Source organism: Amblyraja radiata, chromosome 11, assembly GCF_010909765.2.
Source record: "Amblyraja radiata isolate CabotCenter1 chromosome 11, sAmbRad1.1.pri, whole genome shotgun sequence".
Taxonomy (NCBI): domain Eukaryota; kingdom Metazoa; phylum Chordata; class Chondrichthyes; order Rajiformes; family Rajidae; genus Amblyraja; species Amblyraja radiata.
Genome location: NC_045966.1, coordinates 24,675,941 through 24,695,980, shown reverse-complemented (window position 1 = coordinate 24,695,980; position 20,040 = coordinate 24,675,941). Strand labels below are relative to the sequence as shown.

The following is a 20,040-nucleotide window of genomic DNA, read 5'->3' as shown; positions in this document are numbered from 1 at the left end:
TAATTGGCTTTGGTAAAAATTGTAAATTGTCTCTAGTGTGTAGGATAGTGTTATTGTATGGTAAATGCTGGTCAGCGCAGAATCGGTTGGCCGAAGAGCCTGTTTCTGCACTGTATCTTTAAACCATACTAAACTAAACTAATGGAAATAAAATCAGTGAAGACATGCGTCTAATGTGGTATTTATTAGGAGCGGGCAAAGTTCAACACTCTTGAGAGTGATTGTGGAAAACTACGCGTGGAATATCAAACCAGGAAGTAGTATTGCACCGAGTTGGGTAGAACATTACAGCAGGGGCTTTATTGTTATGTAATCTACATTAATAGCTTGCATTACTAAACAAGCTACAAGCTCATTAAAAACACTGACAATTTGAAATATCAGTATGCCATTTCCTCAAGCATCACTGATTAAAGTTATTTCAGGTAGTCATTTTGGTTACTCTCTGTCCTTTCCAACTGTTAGATTAAACATTCCACCAAAAGGCAGCAAATGATCGGAGACAAGAGTGACAGAATACATTCATAATCACACTTCTCTTTGTTTCCTAGGGTCTCCAGGGGACATTCATATGCTGAGGTGGCCAATTTTAATCAATGCCTCAATGTTCTACAATTTGCTCCAGGATAAATCAGTGATCAATCAGACTGAAACTGAGAACTTGAAGGATTGTTTAGTTGTTCAGTGTTTAAATCAAAGGAGCTTTAAGAAATTAATTTGTAAAAAAGAAAGACATGCTTCCTAGGTTTATAATATCCAAGTCACTTTTATGCGGGTACATTACTTTCGATTTCAGGCCCATGTTCTGAACAGGGAAGGTAACATGGGAAATTGTGGGCCCAGTTGATTATCCGTGGTGACCCTGTTATAAATCTCGATAGTGCTTTTCCACCATTAGTGATACATTCATCAAAAAAATGCATAGAAAACACCAGAAGCAGCCTTGTATTTTGTGCAATTTTACCATTCACACTTTGGCTCACCATCTCCAGGGTGGTTTTTATCCTTGATTTCAAAATCTTCTATGGCTTTAGTTCTCTCTATTTTCTTTAACCCCAAAGTCTTCTAAGATCCCAGATCCTCTTAAGAAAAGGGGGTGATACCATCAATTGGAGAGAAAATTAGGTTGGCAATGGGTTGGCAATTTTCAGGAAGAATGCGGTTAGGATTTAGTCCTTTCTTGAAGAGATGGCAGAATATTTGAATGGGAGAGGATTGTGTTTGAGGTGAGTCAAAAATTAAACACAGCTATGAAAGGAATCGGTGGATTTGTAATGCAGTTTGTAGCTTCACGGGAGTAGGGAGAAATTGAAACAAATTTCATTGATAAGATGAGTTTAGAGAGGGATGTTCCATCCCAGGGCACTGCTGTGCAGGTGGAGAGCTGCAGTCACTTGGTTGGTTAGAGTTGCGGTAGGAAGAGATACAGAGACAATGGATGGAATAACATCAACCTAAGCCATAAGTGAGCCCATTGAACATGCATGGAGATATGGATGGTGGAATGAGGGAGGTAATTGCAGGTGATTTGAGAAGGTGGCTTGCAGTGCCAAAAAAAGAAGAAAAAAAAATATATTTTTTAAATGAGATGTGTTAATTTCTTAATTAAAACCCAAACTACTCAGCGGATCAGAAAGTGTCTGTGAAGAACAAAACGGGTATGCTAACCTGCATTGGAACTTTAAAACATTGACCCTGTTTCTTTTCCCACAAATGTTGCCTAATCTGCTGAGCATTTCCAGCCTGTTCTGTTCAGAATTACTGTTTTTGTGGGGGGGGTTTCCTTTCAATGTTTTCTGGAGCTTGTTTCAGTCTTTTTCATATGGTTACTGAAGAAGGTTCTCACCTGAAACATCACCCATTCCTTCTCTCCAGAGATGCTGCCTGTCCCACTGAGTTACTCCAGCATTTTGTGTCTATCTTTTTCATATGATTGACAGATTAAAAGTTTTACGGCTCTGAGCCAGACAGCGGAGCAAGCAATCACCTGGTTACAATTTGAAGTGGTGAGCAGGTAAGAAGGCAATGTCCCATACTGATTGAACAGCAGGTGACCTAGTTTGCAAGATGCAGGTTCGTCTTCTGGTCCTGCATCTTATCAGATCAAGTGAGATGCAGGACCAGAAGATGAACCTGCAACTTGCAAAGCTGTATCAATACACCATGGCAACCAGGGACAAGGTATGGGAAATAAAAGGAAGTAACTGAGATACAAGCCAATCATTACAATCCATATCTAATGTGGGTAGATTGAGAGCTTAACATGTGGCATGACGTGTTTGAATCAGCTATGCAGAGAATTGAAATGATGAGGAAGAAGCTGGCAGATGTGGGGCTGTCTGCAATTTGTTTGCTTGTGTCTATTGTAAAGCATTTGTGGGTGACACGGTGGTGCAGCGGTAGAGTTGCTTCCTCACAGTGCCAGATATCCGGGTTCGATCCAGACTGAGGGTACTGTCTGTATGGAGTTTGTACGTTCTCTCAATTTCCCCGGGTGCTCCGGTTTCTTCCCACACTCCAAAGACGTACAGGTTTGTAGGTTAATTGACTACCGTAATGATTGTAAATTGTCCCTAGTGTGTAGGATAGTGTTAGTCAGCGAGGATTCGTTTGGCTGAAGGGCCTGTTTCCTCATTGTATCTCTAAACTAAAATTTCTTAGATAAGGAATACAAAGGTCCCTCTTTATATTACGAGTATGAAAGATTCACCCACCAATGAAGTACAATTAAAATACTTGCCTAAATAAATGAAATAATATGGAAGTTTTAGTAGCTATCTACAAGCATTAATAAGAAATTTCTGAAAGACCTGGATGGAAATGAAAGAATGAAAATGTTGGAAAATTATAGTGCAGATCTTCATATCAGTTATCATGAACTGAGGTTTAATCTGCTTGAAAACAAACAGAAACAGGCCATAAACAAAAGTTGGCTAACTGCCATAAATTGACCTCAGTCATTGTAAAACGCATATCTAGATAATCCAGTTTAGAGAATACCGTGCACAGATCAACCAAGCAGTGACCTGGTGCACAGACCATGACCTCTCACTCAATTCATCAAAAACAAAAGAACTCATCATCGACCTAAGACGCCAGCCACCCCCCAAAACTCCTGTGCTCATCAACGGTGAATCCATCATCATCACTGACACTTTCAAACTCCTTGGTACCCACATCAGCAACAATCTCAAATGGAGGACAAACGCAGACCACATCTATGGAAAAGCCCAGCAAAGACTTTTCCATCTTCGACAGCTTAGGAAGTTCAGAGTAAGGCCTCATCTGATGCTCTGCTTCTATACAGCCATTATTGAAAGCATCCTCACTTCATCTATCACAGTTTGGTTTGGCAGCCTCGACTCACTCTCCCGGAAGAAACTACAACGCATTATAAACAGAGCTTCCAAAATTATTGGCTTACCCCTTCCATCACTTGAATCACTCTACCATAAACGGACACTTCACAAAGCCCGCAAGATCATCACTGACCCCACTCACCCTGCACACTATGCCTTTCAGCTACTGCCCTCTGGGAGGCGTTACAGGTCAATTGCCTCCAAAACAACCCGTTTCAAAAACAGTTTCATTCCTACCGCAATTAACTTTTTAAACTCCGTACGGTGAGGAAATACGAATAAGCGTGGCCCTTATGCATTATGAAATGTGTCTGTTTGTATGTATATCTACGTCACGAGTTGAATGTTTGATGAAATGTTGGAACCTGTATCGAGCTGTACTGAGAACAAATTCCACCAGCCTGGCTGTGTGGTCATTAAAAAAAATACAAATACAATACATACAAAGAGACACAAGAAACTGCAGGTGTGGGAATCTTGAGCTGTGAAGGGAATGGACAGACAATGTTTCTTCAAAATGACAAAAGGGCCCATTCCCTCCAATAGGAAATTTTGCTCTGGGACATTCTTTGACGTTTTCTACAACCATGTTACATCTTGAAGCAATGAAAACAATCAATCTCACGTTTTTCCATTTCTTTGCCTGTTAACTCTTCAATTGCCTTTTAGTGGTGTTTTGCTTTCACCCTGTTTCACTTGAGATTTCCACAACCTTCAGAAACCTCAGTACACTCAAAGTGTTAGCACAGGTCATATTGAGTGACTGCAATATTGAAATTGTAAATCCAACTCTCACAAATGATATTCCACCCTCTGCCAAATGAAACATAGAAATAGCAAGGAGTTGATATTGAGATTTTTGAATGCCTTCATTATTATCATTGTTTATCCTAATCTCATTTGCTACAATCCAAACCAATGAGTAGTAATGCGTTTTCCAGTCACTGAGTGGCTTTAGCATTTTTTTTAGAGCAGACTTGACAGAACGAGGAGAAGGTTAGCAGATAAACTCACCTGAAGGCCTGAGTGGAGGAAAATTTAGTGTTTCAATTTAGCTGCATTGTTAATGTTTTATTGTCAATTTATACAAACATGTTATCAATCAGAAAGGAGCAGCAAATGGCACCTGATAACATTTTAACAAAATCTCTTATTCGATGCAAGGTAGGGATCTCACATCTGACCATTACAAGAAAAGCGATATATATCATGTGGTATAGTTTGTGACCACAAAGTTAGGCTCTTATTATACATGAACGCTTCTGTTGGGAATTTAACATATAGTCAAAGCAGACCAGCTCCAAAACTCTTGCAAACCTTTCACTCAATGTCGTTATTTAAAAAAAAGCATTGCAAGGCAATATGTGTAATAGAATGCTAGATATGACCATGCTTAAATTACCCTAATATTTGAAATATGATGCAGATGCAGATGAAAACAACTATACATTCAGGATTTTTGCCGATGTGATAAATAATACTCTGATTGCTAGCTAATCAGTATTCCAAATAGTGAAAGCTTAGCTACTTCTCAATATTTAATGACATTACCAACGTTGCATTTTGGAAACTAGTCCTTCAGAAGATTTGTTCTTTAATCACCATCTCCGTGTGACATCAATCCTGTTGCCAAATATCCTTGTTGTTATTGTAGTGAGATTATCTATTTACTACTAGTGGATGATAAGATAATAAGATATAGGATCATGAAACCATGCCAATCAGGATTACAAATCATTAATACTCATTGGCTTGCTTTGCAGCAAATGCGATTGGGATAAACAGCGATAAAAAGGGAGGCATTTATAATTCTCAATGCCAACTCCTTGCAATTTCTATGTTTCATTTTGCAGTATGGAAAATCATTTGTGGGAGGTGGATTTACAATTACAATATTATAGTTGCTCAATATGACTAATAGTAACACTTTGAGAGTACAGAGGGTTCCAGTGGCTTTTGGAGATCTCAAGTGAAACAAGGTGAAAGCAAAACACCACTAAAAGGGAATAGAAGAGCTAACAGGTAAATAAATGGCAAGACGTGAGATTGATTGTTCCCATTATTTCAAGAGTTAACATGGTTATAGAAAATGTCAATGGTCGTCCAAGAGCAAAACTTCTCAGTGGCGGAAAGGCTAACAAACCTGAAACGTAAGTGGACTGGATATAACTAGTCGAAGGTTAATCATGCCAGAAACATTCAAAGAAAAGTACCAAGCAAATTCAAAGAGTATAGAAGGGACTCTCATAATTGCCTCCCGCCCCCCCCCCCCTCCACCCCCCCCCCCCCCCAAACAATCCACAACCCCACAGAGCCTATCAGGTATGAAACAAGGCAGGAGTGAAAGTAAAGAGGAAATAAGGATAATAAATTGAAGGTATGAAAAATACTGGAAAGTAAAAATAAGTAAACCACACAGAAGTTACATAAATATTAACTTTGTCATTAATTTGTTTGCAAAGATGGAGGACATGGGTGTTATTTTTAATGAATGCATTATGGCAACCTTTACAAATGAGGGGTGTGATGTGAAGGATTAGGGAAAAACTGTACATGCTGGTTTAAATCGAAGGTAGACAGAAAATGCTGGACTAACCCTGCATCTCTGGAGATAAGGAATGGGTGATGTTTCAGGTCACAGGTAGAGTGTGAAATGATGGAAAGTTAAACACGGTTAGAACGTAAATAGTAAGAGGTTTAATACTTTTCAAAGTAGTTGAATTAACAAGGCCCCATAAAGCATCTCCATAAAGAGAAATAAGTAATACTTTGCACAAGCTTCATCCATTAGCTTCCAAACATTTCTGGCTATTGGTGTGGGACTAGTGAATTGGTAGTACTCCATGTAGAAACAAAGAACTGCAGATGCTGGTTAGTACTTCATCACTGATTACAAACTGGATTATGGGATAAACTAAGTCTTTGTTTGCTATTTAGGCTAATTATTCATCCTTTAGAAGGGTACAAATTAGTTAAGGGCAGTTAATATCATTTAATAAACAAAGGACATAATGGGTTCTTTTGACAAATTAATTGTGCTCTGCATTCTGGGGATAGTTAATGCGGAATTTCTCAAGGATTTGGCCAAACACCACATTGCAGACCGAGCAATAAAGTAAAACCCATGTATCAAATGAGGTGTGGAAAGATGAACCCAAAACTAGCTCTGTACTGGAATCAAAGGATAACAAATTATTTTGTTAGTGGGAGGCTGAATTGAGTTCAGCGGAACTCAGGAGAGGTTTCTTGTTTTTCTGTGACAAATATCACTGATTTATTAATAATAATGCAACCAGGGGTATGGTAGTGGAGTGGTTATGTTAATGGGTTAGTATTTATGGGTGATACAGTGGTAGAGCTGGTGCCGTACAGCTCCAGAGACTCAAATTGATCCTGACCATGGATGCTGTCTGTACGGAGTTTGTACATTCTCCCTGTGACCACGTGGGTTTTCTCGGGGTGCTCTGGTTTTCTCCCACATTCCAAAGACATGTAGGTGTGTAGGTTTATTGGCTTCTGTAAATTGTCCCTGGTGTGCAGGATAGAGCTAGTGCATGGCGCAGACTCGGTGGCCCAAAGGGCCTTTTTCCAAGCTGTATCTCTAAAACTAAAATTAAAAATTAAACTAACTTTTGATTTGGTGATGCAAGTTTGAATCCCAGCTGATAAGGAATTTAAAATCAAGTAATTAAAATGTTAATTGCAGAGTCACAGAGAAGGTACAAATCCTGTACAGACAGCATCTGTAGTCAGGATCTACCCGGGTTTCTGGGTTGTAAGAGCAGCTTCACCGCTGCGCCTCTGTGCCGCCCCTAAATAATCAAACAAATCCTTGCAGTTGTCAAATTAATCCATTAAGTGGAGGCGCATGAGTCATGATAACACAAATGATGACCACAAAGGTGCTGATTTGTTCTAAATTCATCTAGCTTTCTCATTTTCTTCAGAGAAAGAGCTCTGCCATCCTTCAACAATCTGGGCGAAATGTTATTCCAGACCCATCCATGTGGTTTATTTTTAACTGTCCTCTGAAATGAGCTAGCAAGCTACTCCTTCAGGGAGTATTAGTGCAGAAAAACAAATCTGGCTGAGTAGTTGATGGTGAGTAAGAAAGATGTATACTGCAGGGAGATATGCCTGAACTGCTCAGGTGGATAACCAATTGCTAAATGGAATTCAACCTCAAAATATAGACGGTAATGTGTTACAAAGGACCCAGTGTGACCTGGAAACAAGAGGAAACAACACAAACGTGTAGATGAATGTTTGGTGCATTGCTGAAGGTGGTGGACAGGTTGATGTGGTAGTTAAGAAGTCATACGGACCACCTTCATTATCTAAAGATGGAATAAGAAACTAGACAAGTTATGCTTGAAATATTAACAAGTAGTCCTAATTAGGTTAATATGTCCAATGCTGTCCCTCAAATGTACTTCAAATCTATTGGCAAGAGAAGCAAGCCAACATCAGCGTCTCATTTCTGATTAACATCCTTGACAGTGAGGCTCTAATTACACTCAGTCATAGTGTATGGCACAGTGGTGCAATGGGCAGCACAATGGCGCAGGTGGTAGAGCCACTGCCTAACAGCGCCAGAATGCACACATCATTCACATGGAATACTTCAGACTTTCAGAACAGCTGGTCTTTTCTGAGCTGCATTGCGACAAATGATGACCTGGGAGACAGATGAAACGTGGCAAGGATGTTCCTGAAGCCTTCCTAAAAAACACATGTTTACCAACTTATGGTCGGCAGTCAAACAAAATGAAGATGGACCATCCATACTAGGCACAGAGAACCTCACCTCTCGATGACTGGAGCTGCTTGAAGTACAGTGAGAAAGGTAGAAGGTTCAAAGCACAGTTACCTCGGAATGTACAAATGGAAGAAGAGGAAGGCATCCTCAAATCTTTGTGATTGTCCAAAATGACAAAGGAAAATTAGACATAGGTAAAGTACTGCTTATAATTCCATCCACCATATTACAGAAATGGCATGAAGGCACAGTTGGGGCTCATGTTGTTGACCTCTCCCCGTGGTGAGTCCTGTCAACTGACCTCAGTCAGGCGAACGACAACAAACAGAGACAGCAGCAGCGCCGCAGCTTGGCGTCAACCGGGCAGGCACCTACGGATGTCAAACCGGATGGCATCACCCAGCTGCAGACTTCTGCTGCCTCAAACGCAAGAAGAAGGCACAGTTAAGATTAATGGGGATTACGAGGAATCATAAAATCATAGAATGGTTGCAGCACAGAAGAGGGACATATGGCCAATTGTGTCCATGCAAGTTCTTAACAAGAGCAACTCACTGGTATCAACCCCCCTTCCCCCCCCCCCTCCCCCCCCCCCCTCCCTGCTTGTACCTTTCCAAAGCTTTTCAAAATGTTCCCCACTATATATTTATCGAATTCCCACTAGGAGGTCAAATTAAAATCTGAGCCGATCACATCTGCAGGTAATGCACTCCAGAATTTAACTGTGCATCACATAAAATATATATTTTCCCTCACATTACTCTTAATTTTTCTTCTCCTTGACTTTGTGTCTGTGACCACTTGCTGCTGTACTGAACATGGTCTCTGTTTAATCACCATGTGACGGTTATGCCAAGCTATGGAGTTACATATTACGAGTGAATATAGTTCTGCTGGTGATAATCCAAAGCACCTCATGAATGTCCAGTTATTAACTATTCAATATTATGTAATTGGCTGCTTTGTTTGCTTGATGGTATCACTGTTGTTGCAGTCGAGATGTATACTAGAACTAGCAAGGGAAAAGGGAATATCATTGCCATAGGGAGCTCCTGGTATTAGTGGGTTTCTTTTTAGGCAAGTTAAAAAAGAAATGCAGATGCCGGAAGTCTGAAACAAAGAAAGAATGCTGGAAATACCAAAAATGTTAGGTAGAGCTAATTCTGATGAAAGAGCATTATCATTTGATTTGCTCTCCATGAATGCTGCCTGACCTGCTGAGTGTTTCCAACATTTTCATGAAGGGCAGGTGTTCAAAAATAGCAAACTACATCATAATTTATTATTTTAAACATCACATGCTTCCTTCATGAGCCACAAGCAGTGTGCCATCTTTCATATTTTAACTGAATTTTGACGATTCAAGTATCCTTTTACTTTTTAGTCACAAAGACAACATGCAATGTGTACTTTAAACGTTTTAGTTTTTTAGATTTCTAGAGACAGCGCAGAAACAGATCCTTCAGCCTACTAAGTTTGCACTGACCAGTGATCACCCATACACTTACACTATCCTACACACTAGGGACAATTTACAATTTTACCGAAGCCAATTAACCAACAAACCTGTACGTCTTTGGAATGTCAGAGGAAACCGGAGCACCCAGAGAAAATTCACATAGTCACATGGAGAATGTACAAACTCCAAACACACAACACCCACAGTCAGAATCGAACCCGGGTCACTGGCAATGTTAGGCAGCAACTCTACTGCTGCATCACTATGCTGTCACTTGCGTGTTTGTCAAATTCTATTTGTAAAATAAACTATTTCAATATTAACTGAGCAACATCTAATTTTAGCTAAAATTATAGTTACGAGCTTGATAAAAGTACAGTAAGTAAATGCAAAAATGCTGTCAAGTGACTTTGTTACATTTTTAAGATAATCTAAGGAAATACTTTTACAGTGTGCAGAAAAATATCACTATTGCTTAGTTTAATGCATCCAGGAAAGCTATGATTGTGGCTTTCACATTCACTTTGTAATGTTGCTATTGGATTTAATCACAAAAGCAATTAGAGCCATTTTACATTTAGAAATACGTGACATACAAATGGACCAGGAACTGAATCTAGAGCTTGTTGGAGTTGAATTAGTTCATCACAGTCAAGGTTCCAAATTCACTTCAATGCTTTTGAAATGTCATTGCTTATATCGAATCAGAATCCATCAGAGAAGTAAATGAGAGTGAACCAATTAATTGACATCCATTTTATAAGTGTGTGGGCATTGAAATTGTAGCTAAAAAATGGAGACCATCTGGAGGAATTCAACAGGTCAGGCAGTATCTGTAGAAGGAAATAGACAGTCGATGTTTCGGAATGAGACCTTTCATCTAGTCCTATTTTACTGCTCAACTGCAAAGTCACTTCACGGTATGCCCTCTTTGAAAAAGTTTTCCCATCTCTTCAACAGGAGACTCTTGTGCCTCCATTGAAATTGATCCCCTTTCTTGTTTCACTTCTTTGAAGGATATGAAGGAAATTTATTAGAGGTACTATATGCTGTTCAATGGTGCTTTTATTGTCAGATGTGTGAAGTGCAAATGCACAGTGAAATTAATTTCTTACAAACAGTCCATTAAAGTATTGCCATATCTAAGCACATCCCCAACTAGCAAATTGTACAGAAATAGTCTACCGGTCCTGCATATAAGAGGCGCCATGTTTTGGCGCCATTTTAAAATGCTCTAGGTATTAGGAGTGGTGCACATTCCAGGCAAGCCCCCAGGATATTGTGGGTCTCCAGCCGTCCCCTTCCTTGGACATGCGGGTCAACTTGCGAACTGACGTCCTCTCCTTGCCTGTCCAGCTTTGTTTCCCGGGAACGCCTCCCACAGCTGACCTCGAGGAGGCAGTAGGCCTGACCTCGGTTCCCTTTCCTCTCCTACCAGCCTTGATCCTCGCCAGTCGCGTCTGGCGTCGTCTCCAGCTCCATCCTCCTGGTCTCTGGTCATCGGGGAATGAGCATGGGTCGGCTCGGTGGGCTCCCCTTCCAGTCTGTGGTCGGCTGGGTTCTCCAAGCAGGGACTGGTTCGGTGGCTACCCCCTGCAGCCTGCAGTCCACAGGGTCTTGCGTTCGGCTGTGGACCACTGACTTGGCAGCTGTGGCACCGACCGTGCTGGCTGCTCTTGAAAAGGAGGCGCAGACGTCTTTCTTACAGTTTGGCTTTCTTCCCAACCAATTGTTCAAACGCTTTTGATTGCAACATACGCCTTAATTCAGTTCAACAAAGAAACTGACAAGTTACTAAAGAACTTGTCAGGCCGTGGTCTGCTGGATCAGGGTCAGAATTGATTTGAATTTTTGCTTTTTAAAATAAATAAAAAATAAAACGGATTTACTTCCCTAACATATAAGAGCATTAGAACAAATTATACCTAACGTAATGCTCTGATCTATTAATTTACAGCAGGAGGTAAGCTAACCATCAAAATTTGATATTCCATGTCAAATGTTTTTGTTATGGTGCAGATGGGACTGAGTGATTACCACTGATTCGAAGTCTTTTTGCATTTTTAATAGTGTCTTTTTGCACTATTATAATTTGTTTTATTGAGTATGTGCGCGTGTGTGTATATATATGTGTGTATGTGTATATATATACATATTATTTTTTTCATTTATTGTATAGTTTACAGAATACAGTGTTTACATATTCTATAGGTCTATTGCAAGTAAGAATTTCATTGTTTGCACTGGGACATGACAATAAAATACCTTCTTCTGTTGAGATGAATTGAGGCAACTACATTGAATCCACATATATGTCAGGTTGGATATTCTATAAGGATATGACTACAAGTATATCCATTTCTCTATAAGCAGGACATTTCAGTGTTGGTGTAACTCACCTACTAATTCCACAAAACCCTTCCATCACCAAAGAGGCAGAAATCAGGAACGTCACTGTGCATGCGACTACATCCTTAGTAATCAAATTCAAGTTACTGGTCGATCATTCTCAATGTTTTACTTGCTGCTTCATCGATTAAACTGTAGGATTACATTAGCTACTTTTTGTTCTGTGGGAACCATGGAAATTTGGAAGAAGTGAGGTCATCTATGTTTGTAAAAAAATATGGCAATGTTTTTAATTTATTTTGAGAGGCAGAAAGCTATGGTATTCAGAGGGAATGGCTACCTAAGTATGGGAAGAATTAGGAGCGGAAATGATATGCTGTCCTTAATTGCATGAAGATTTTGGTACAAGGATACAAATGCCTTAATGCAACTTTATGGAGTCCTGGTGAGAATATATTTGGAATATGGTGTACGTCTGATTTCCATATCCAAAAAAGGATGCATGTGAGATTGAGGGAATGCAATTACAGTTTACCAGATTGATTCCTTGGTTCAGACGGAAGAGGTGTGGGTGGGTTTATTAATCAGACCACTAGAGCAATATTATTCAGAAGAATGAGAGGCAATCTCTTTGAAACATATAAACATGTAGGGTTAGTGTTTTTCCAGGCTAGAATCTTCAGAACCATAGATATGTCTCAAAATAAGTGGTTGACCATTGTCAACAGAGATTAGATTCAACATCTTTATCAGGAGGGCAGCAAATCTTTGGCATTTTCTATCCAAGATACGCATTGACTAAATGTATAGAAGATCAGGGTGGATATATTTCTGTATATGAAGGAAATCAAGGGATATGAGCCTAGTACAGAAAAATAATACCAAAGTAAATCTAGTCATAATCAGATAGATAAGGCAAATAAGCACAAAAGGGTCAATATTCTACTTAGTCTTGCTTCTATTTCTAATGGACATATTTTATTTTCCACCTTGTTGAATGCATCCCTACTCTGCAAACATCCCACAGGTAAAAGCAACTGCTGGATGAGAACCCATTAATATACACTTCCTCCAATGAGATTGCCATCTGTCATAATTTACTACGGCTAACTAGCAGCATCTCATAAACATTTCAGCTTTGTGACCTAATTGCCGTCCAAATTGTGCATCTTATTTATTGTCACAATATCTAAGCAGGTTCCTGGGTCTTTATCTGACTACACCATAGGAGTATTTTCAATGAATAGTCCAAATAAATTCAAGTACATAATGCACCATCATGTTCTCCAGGGCAGTTGGGGACAGACAAATTATGTTGGCTTTAAAAGCAAAAGGCACAGTCCATCAATGAACAAGAAGCAACAATATACTCCTAATGTTATTATCAAAAAATGCAATAAAAACAATATTAAATACAATTTTGTCTGGTTAAAGAAAGAAAGCTCCTGATGATTCAGAGCAAATGTAATATGCAATTTTAATTTTGACAAATTGGTAGGTTCTAATTACCTTGCGAAGTAGGTGTCCAAATCTTATATTTCCACAAAAAATGAAGCCTGAAAATCCAGCTTTCACTTTTACCTCTCCATTATTCATCTGAAGAAGAGGTATGTTTGTAGATGGGTCTGAAGAAGGGTCTCTACCCAAAACGTCACCCATTCCTTCTCTCCAGAGATGAGCCTGTCCCGTTGAGTTACTCCAGCATTTTGTGTCTACATACGTTTGTAGACCATTTGTCTACTTGTAGGCAATAATAAAACTTAAGTATTTTTGATTAAGAATATTTAAATATTACTTGCAATATGGTCTGGAGAAGCAAGACCCATTTAAAAAATAAGAGCCAAACATTCATAAATGTTTCAATGGAACAAAACTAAAATAGGAATTAATTAAATCTTTGTGGTTATATGATGGTTGGTATCTAGTGTGGTTAACCAAATGAATGCATTGTCTAATCTCCCTGTGGCTAATTCTACATAAAGGATAACACAAGCTTTATTAAGTTAACATCAGAGTTTGATTCGAATGAGTGGGCATTTGCTGTTTTGTCCTGAACCAGACTGCATATTGATTTTCAATTTGCAGCCTTACTGAATTTCAAACTGGTACATGTTATTGGGTTGCATTATGGAGGTATAAAACATATTTTATTAAAAACTAAAATCTTGCTGCTTTGTTATTAGCTTTGTCTTGAAGAAACGGCGAGCACTAATCTATTTGGGCCATGAACCTAATCAATTATTTAAAAATAACTTTTCTTGAATAATAAGAATATAATCAACTATTCTTAACTCAGTCTGCATTAGGGGAAACTAAATTTAAAGGCAATGTCACTAAATGTATTCATTATGCAGGTTATATGCATTTTAATTATTTAGCTCCAATTTGGTGTATCAAAAAATATCTAACTATCCAGAGATAAACTAACCATGGATACAACTAACCAGGGATGTAACATGTCCTGCGCTATAATCGTCTTGAGCTAGCTAGATCTTTCCTTATGATTTTTGGAAAGTGAGCAAGTCATTGACAAATAAACCAGAAAACTTAAAGTGAGGCGGGAGATTGCTTTCAGAGTTTTCTACCCCTCTGGTTGTGTTTATTGGTAAACTGTATTTTGAAAACTGATTTTAACTTGGCCATTTCCCATTGTCTTATATAAAAGATCTGTATTTCATTTTTCTACATTTTCATATTTTACTGGATGCATATCAAATCAGAAACAGATACTGCCATGACGATATAAGTGATGTTTCCAGTCCCTCTTGCAATGGTGGCTTATATCCACTACCGTAACTTTAGTACATCAGGACCCTGTAATGAACCACAGTACTACCATGCAACAAATACCCCATAGATATCGCCTTCTGCCTCAGATGTGTATTAGATTTCCAACAATACACAGTTTGTAGGTAATGTATGGAGATCTCCCAAGCACTTCTGCTTTCTGCGTGACGCTGGCAACAGCGACTATAAACACATTTTTGTCTGTATGGTTTTGCTTCCAGTGAATAATCGCGGGGTGGGAGGGAAGTAATTATACATCCGATAAATGTACAGTTTATCGCAAGCAGACGGCATAACAAGCTATTTTTAGCAGTGCCTTTATTCCGGCAGCCGAAGTGGGATAGAGCAGCAACCGAGGGGAACACTTCTTGTCAGAATTGCAAAGCGCGGAAGGAGCTGTTTCTTCAGCACCCAAGGTCCTCAACACGTCTAATAAGGTTTGCACATTTTCTCCAACCTTTCAATCTCGCTAAATTAACTATTTCCAGTTTTTTGTGTGGGGCAGATCAATGCCATTTTCACGCCGGGGCCCAACCCGGTTGCACTCCCAGGAATTCTACGTCTGCACGGAGAGCTCGATCACTGAGATTAATTACAATGTGGAGGGATCAGAGCTTTGTTGCTTTCGGCCTCCTTTTAGACTCCACCGATGGAAAATGCCCAAGCATGCAATTTTTAATTGGGATTTGAGGCAGAACGCCTTGCGCGGGTGGGAAAGGCATTGTACCATTGTGCATGTTCCGTTTGCAAACCACAGGGTGTAAATAATCCGGGACATGAATAGACAGACGGGAACTTGAATACGGGAATTGAAGCCCGAGTAAACAGAACTGGAGAGATACGCGCTCGTTGAATAATTACCCCCGATTTCGTAGGGAAATAAACGCCTTTTTTATGTTCAGTAAAATCAATGCAATGTTCATGGTGTGAACGTTGTATTGTTAAGTTGAACGGCACCGTAGCTTCCGTCATTGTTAATGGCTTTCCTCTCGTTCTCTCCAATCCGACAACCTGGGGAAAAAAAGACGTGACGTGCTGTCGCTTGTTCAGGAGCGATTAGCATTAATATGAGCGTTGCGATTTTAATGCAAGGCTCGGCGTCGCTGAGAGGAAATCGGGTTGTTCTCTTCGGGGTTTATACTTGTGACCTGGTGGCGTGTGTTTGTGCAGAGCTGTAGCGTGGCAATCGGTATTCACGGTTGTTACATATTCATCAGTTAGTGATTTGTAAAACTGGGTGGACCGAAAGATCTGAAATGCATAAATTACGCAAGTGTTTATACATTATTAACCATTTGCTGGCGCTTCAAATAACTCCATATGGTGCAGGTTTCGGTTCCTTTTATGAGGAAACATTGCAAATGCATGTACCAGTCTTGTGCACCACTGGCGTGGAGAGGTTTTTCTTTGTGCCTAATGAAATAGTTGGGATGATTTTACTTCGGCACTAAGGATTAGCTTCTAATACAAAACAAGGAGATTGGATTTGTTGAAAAGGTTGGCGTAAGGCAGTTATGAGCGTGTGAAGGTGCTCGGGTTAGCGATATTACTATGGTAATAGGATTATACAGATAAATGCAAAAGTATCAGGCGGCTTTTCTGCTGATCTCCTACTTGATCTTCAGCCGCCTTTGAAAGCGTGCTTCAACGAGACGAACAGTCAATTAATTGAAATTGAATTGTACACTCCTGCCCCAATAAGTTTAGTTATTATATTTGTGCCTTTATCTTCCAGAATGAATTTAGATGTAGACAAAAATAAACATGTTTTTGATTCTAGATCTTGCCCTTTTATGAGTTGAGAATGTCCCATAGGATTACTTAGATTAGTTAGACAAGTCAGTTTATTTCACCATTGGGCACGTTATCTTTTATCTCCTTATTTCCACCAGACATTGTAAATAGATTCACATTTCCTGTAAAATACAAATTATTACAGTTTTGCTACAACATCTAAGCATTGGCCACTTTCACCCCATGATATTAAACGATGAATTATTTTCATATCTTTGAAACTTCCATATCTTAACATTATCTATCTCCCAACATACGTTCAAGTAACTGAAAACATGTCATTTCGATAAGAAAATATATTAGAATTGTATATTTTCATTTCTTTGCTAAAGCCAAAAACAAGACAGTTGACAACCTTTATTTTAGTATCAATGCCCTAACGAGTTTTTCAGTTTGCAACTACGGATATCAACCACATCACATTAAGTATTTCAGGGAGCACATGGTTGGCTACAAATGTAATTACATTGTAAACATTAGTATCAAAGCAAAGCACAGCCAAATTGTTGCAGAGAACATTAGAGATAACGATCCTGACATATGCCATTGAAAACCCTGCTTCCTCAGTGAAAACTTCACTTTAAATTTCTGCCAGTTTTCAGTCCTCTTTGTGTTAACCTGACAGGAGGAGTTTGCGTATTGGAGATAAGTCCAATGATGACAGGAAGGAATATTCCTCATCGGCAGTTTCACTTCACTTCATGCTAACCCATTGCAGCCTAATTATGTACGAACTGGAGAATGCAGGGTCTGAACAAACATTGACAAGTCCCGACAATGTTAGTACCCAGAGGTACTAAAACACCAGCCAAAAAGTTTCAATGCCAACAAATAGGAATACAACATATAAACTAATCTGTAAGCAAACCGCAAAGTGCTGCAGCAACTCAGCGGGTGAGGCAGCATCTGTGGATGGAATGGATAGATGACGATTGAGGGAAGGACCCTTCCTCACACTCAACTGTAAGCAAGCTGCCTGCTACTCTTGGGAATGTGCTGGAGTGAATTTTTGCTAACTGTTTAGTGGAACATTAAATACACATCCCATGCACATTAAAGTGATCCATAAAATGTTATATTTCACCGACAATAATTGGGGTCCCATGTACTTCATGACCTGCTCCCACTGAGATGATTGAGTCTCTACCAGAAAAAAAAGAGTCAAAAGCTCAAGGAGAAGAAATGCAAATAGAGCAGGGTTAACATGCAGTTATAGTATCAATGTGTTAAACTGATAACTTAACAAATTAGCATATTAATGTTAACGTTATTTTCTCTCTTCAAACAATCATGGTTACGTCCTTACCAGCAACAGCCTTAATCAAGTAATAAAACTTTGCCTGTTTCCTCTTTATCAAAGTAATTAAATGTTCAATTCACCCTTTTGTTCATAATCAATACACATTTGCTTTAAACGTCGTTAGTTATTTTACCATATTTCCCAATTTTTTCATCTCAACAATTATGCTGTGGCATTTACCTGGTGAGCATGAACTCCCCTTTGGTTCCTCACTCTCATTCTAATCAAAACAGATGCGAACATAGATGTATACAAAAAGGCAAGTGGCCTCATCAAAATTACTGCTTACCAGTTTTATGCAACTCCACAAAACAATGTTAACCATCCATTATGCTGCCACACTGGAAGAAGCAAATTAAAAAAATAAATCCTGGAACAATTCACAAGAAAATCATCTAGCAAATTCCACTCTGATCCCCCAAAACATTCAGAACAAACTTTAGAAATTGCATGATCCAACATCACAACTTCCTTCTTCCACAGTTAAATCAGTTAAAGCCAGGAAACTACTAATCTTTCTTTTGATACTTGCAGCCGCACTGTTTACACTTCAGACTGGCACCCTGCTGCAGGTGGCTTTGGTTTGATGAAGACAAAATCTAATCCTGCTCTTTGCCTGTCTAAATTATAAGGTAGCCAACTGGTTCTGCCATATCAATCTTATAGTACATTCACTTAATTACATTTTGCAGGTCTCCCATTCTTAAGAATCAGAGGATCCACTTTCCTAAACCTACGTACACTACTTTTTTTCTATGTGGAATTTTACTCATTTAATCTAAGTATTAAAATGATCTGAAACCTTTTGAATTTGGTTACTTTTCCATTTCAACTGTTTTTCCAGTACAGCTCATCAGAATGATTGTCATTCAGTTCTTCCCTCGAGCTATCCTCCTCCCTCTTCCCCCCTCAGAGCCTGGGTCTGACTCCAGCATTTACACCTGTCAGATTTCCATCATCCTCCCCTGAATTCCCTCTTTCAGAGACAGTCCACAGTAGATGCCTTGCCCTTTGTACCCCATCATCCACACCTCAGCAAGTTCCGAATCCACCATAATGTCGGGCACTTCTTCCGTCGCCTCTCCTTCCAGGCCTTTTTCTCTGGTACGGAGTCCTTGCCTCTCAATGACCCCTTCTCCTGTCTCCAACATTCCTCCTCTTCTTGGGCTCCCCCTCCTGTCCTTCTACCTTCTCTGGACCATTTTCTTTCCAACTGCCTGTGTGACATCAGCCGTCTTGATTTCTCAGCCCTCTTATACACTCCAATCTCATTCCCTCTGAACACACAGCCGTCTGCTCATTTAGCAACAATCACAATATTGTTATTTAACCCACTGACAAGAGAGGTGCCATTGATGACTGGCTGTGCTGAGACCAGGAGCAAGTTCTCTTACAGCACCAGCTATGCCTACCTTTTTGTTGGCACCACACACTGGCACTCTCCCCCAATTCTTTCTCTGCTACATCGATGACTGCAACAGAACTGCCTCCTGCACCAGTGCAGAACTCATTGATTTCATAACTTTACCATTAACGTTCACCTTGCCCTCAAATTCTCTGACACCTCCCTCACGTTTGTTGATCTCTCTGCCTCCATCATAGGGGACAGACTATCGACTGACCTCTATTACAAATCCGCTGACTCCCACAGTTATCTGGACTACACCTCCTTCCACCCTGTCTCTTGCAAAGATGCCCAACTCTCACTTTCTCTGTCTCCACAGCATCTGGTCCCAAGATGATGCTTTCCATTCTGAGACATCCGAGATGTCCCCTTTCTTTAGTAAACGTGGATTCCCCACCAGCTATCATAGATGGATCCCTCACTCATGTCTCCTCTGTACCCCGTAGATCTGCTCTTGCTTCCCCTCCCCCTAGATGGAACAAGGATAGAATTCCTCTGGTCCTCACCTTTCGCCCCAGCAGCTTCCGCAAATCCAGCTCATGATTCTTCAAATTTTTTCTACACCTTAATCGTGATCCCACCAACAGTCACGTTTTCCATTGCCTCCCATTTCCATTTTTCACAGGGATCTTTCCCTCTGCAATTCCCTGGTTCACTCATCCCTTTCCACATCAACCACCTCATTCTCAGGTACATTTTCCTTTAGCTAGACTTTTACCTGCCTCTTCCTGCTTTCTCCCTACTCCCCTTCCACCATAATCAGTCTGAAGAATGATCCTTACCCAAAACATCGCCAGAGATGCTGCCTGACTCGTTGAGATACTCCAG

At 39.8% G+C, this 20,040-nt stretch overlaps 1 protein-coding gene across 1 annotated transcript in view; it reads left to right on the top strand.

Annotated features, from left to right (window-relative positions):
* Nucleotides 1-14,944: 14,944 nt before the first annotated feature.
* The window catches only part of cplx2 (complexin 2), a 260,458-nt gene continuing 255,362 nt past the window's right edge, over nucleotides 14,945-20,040 (top strand). The window contains exon 1 of the mRNA XM_033029560.1: nucleotides 14,945-15,150. The gene's annotated coding sequence lies outside the window, so the exon portion shown is untranslated. The remainder of the gene's footprint in view (nucleotides 15,151-20,040) is intronic.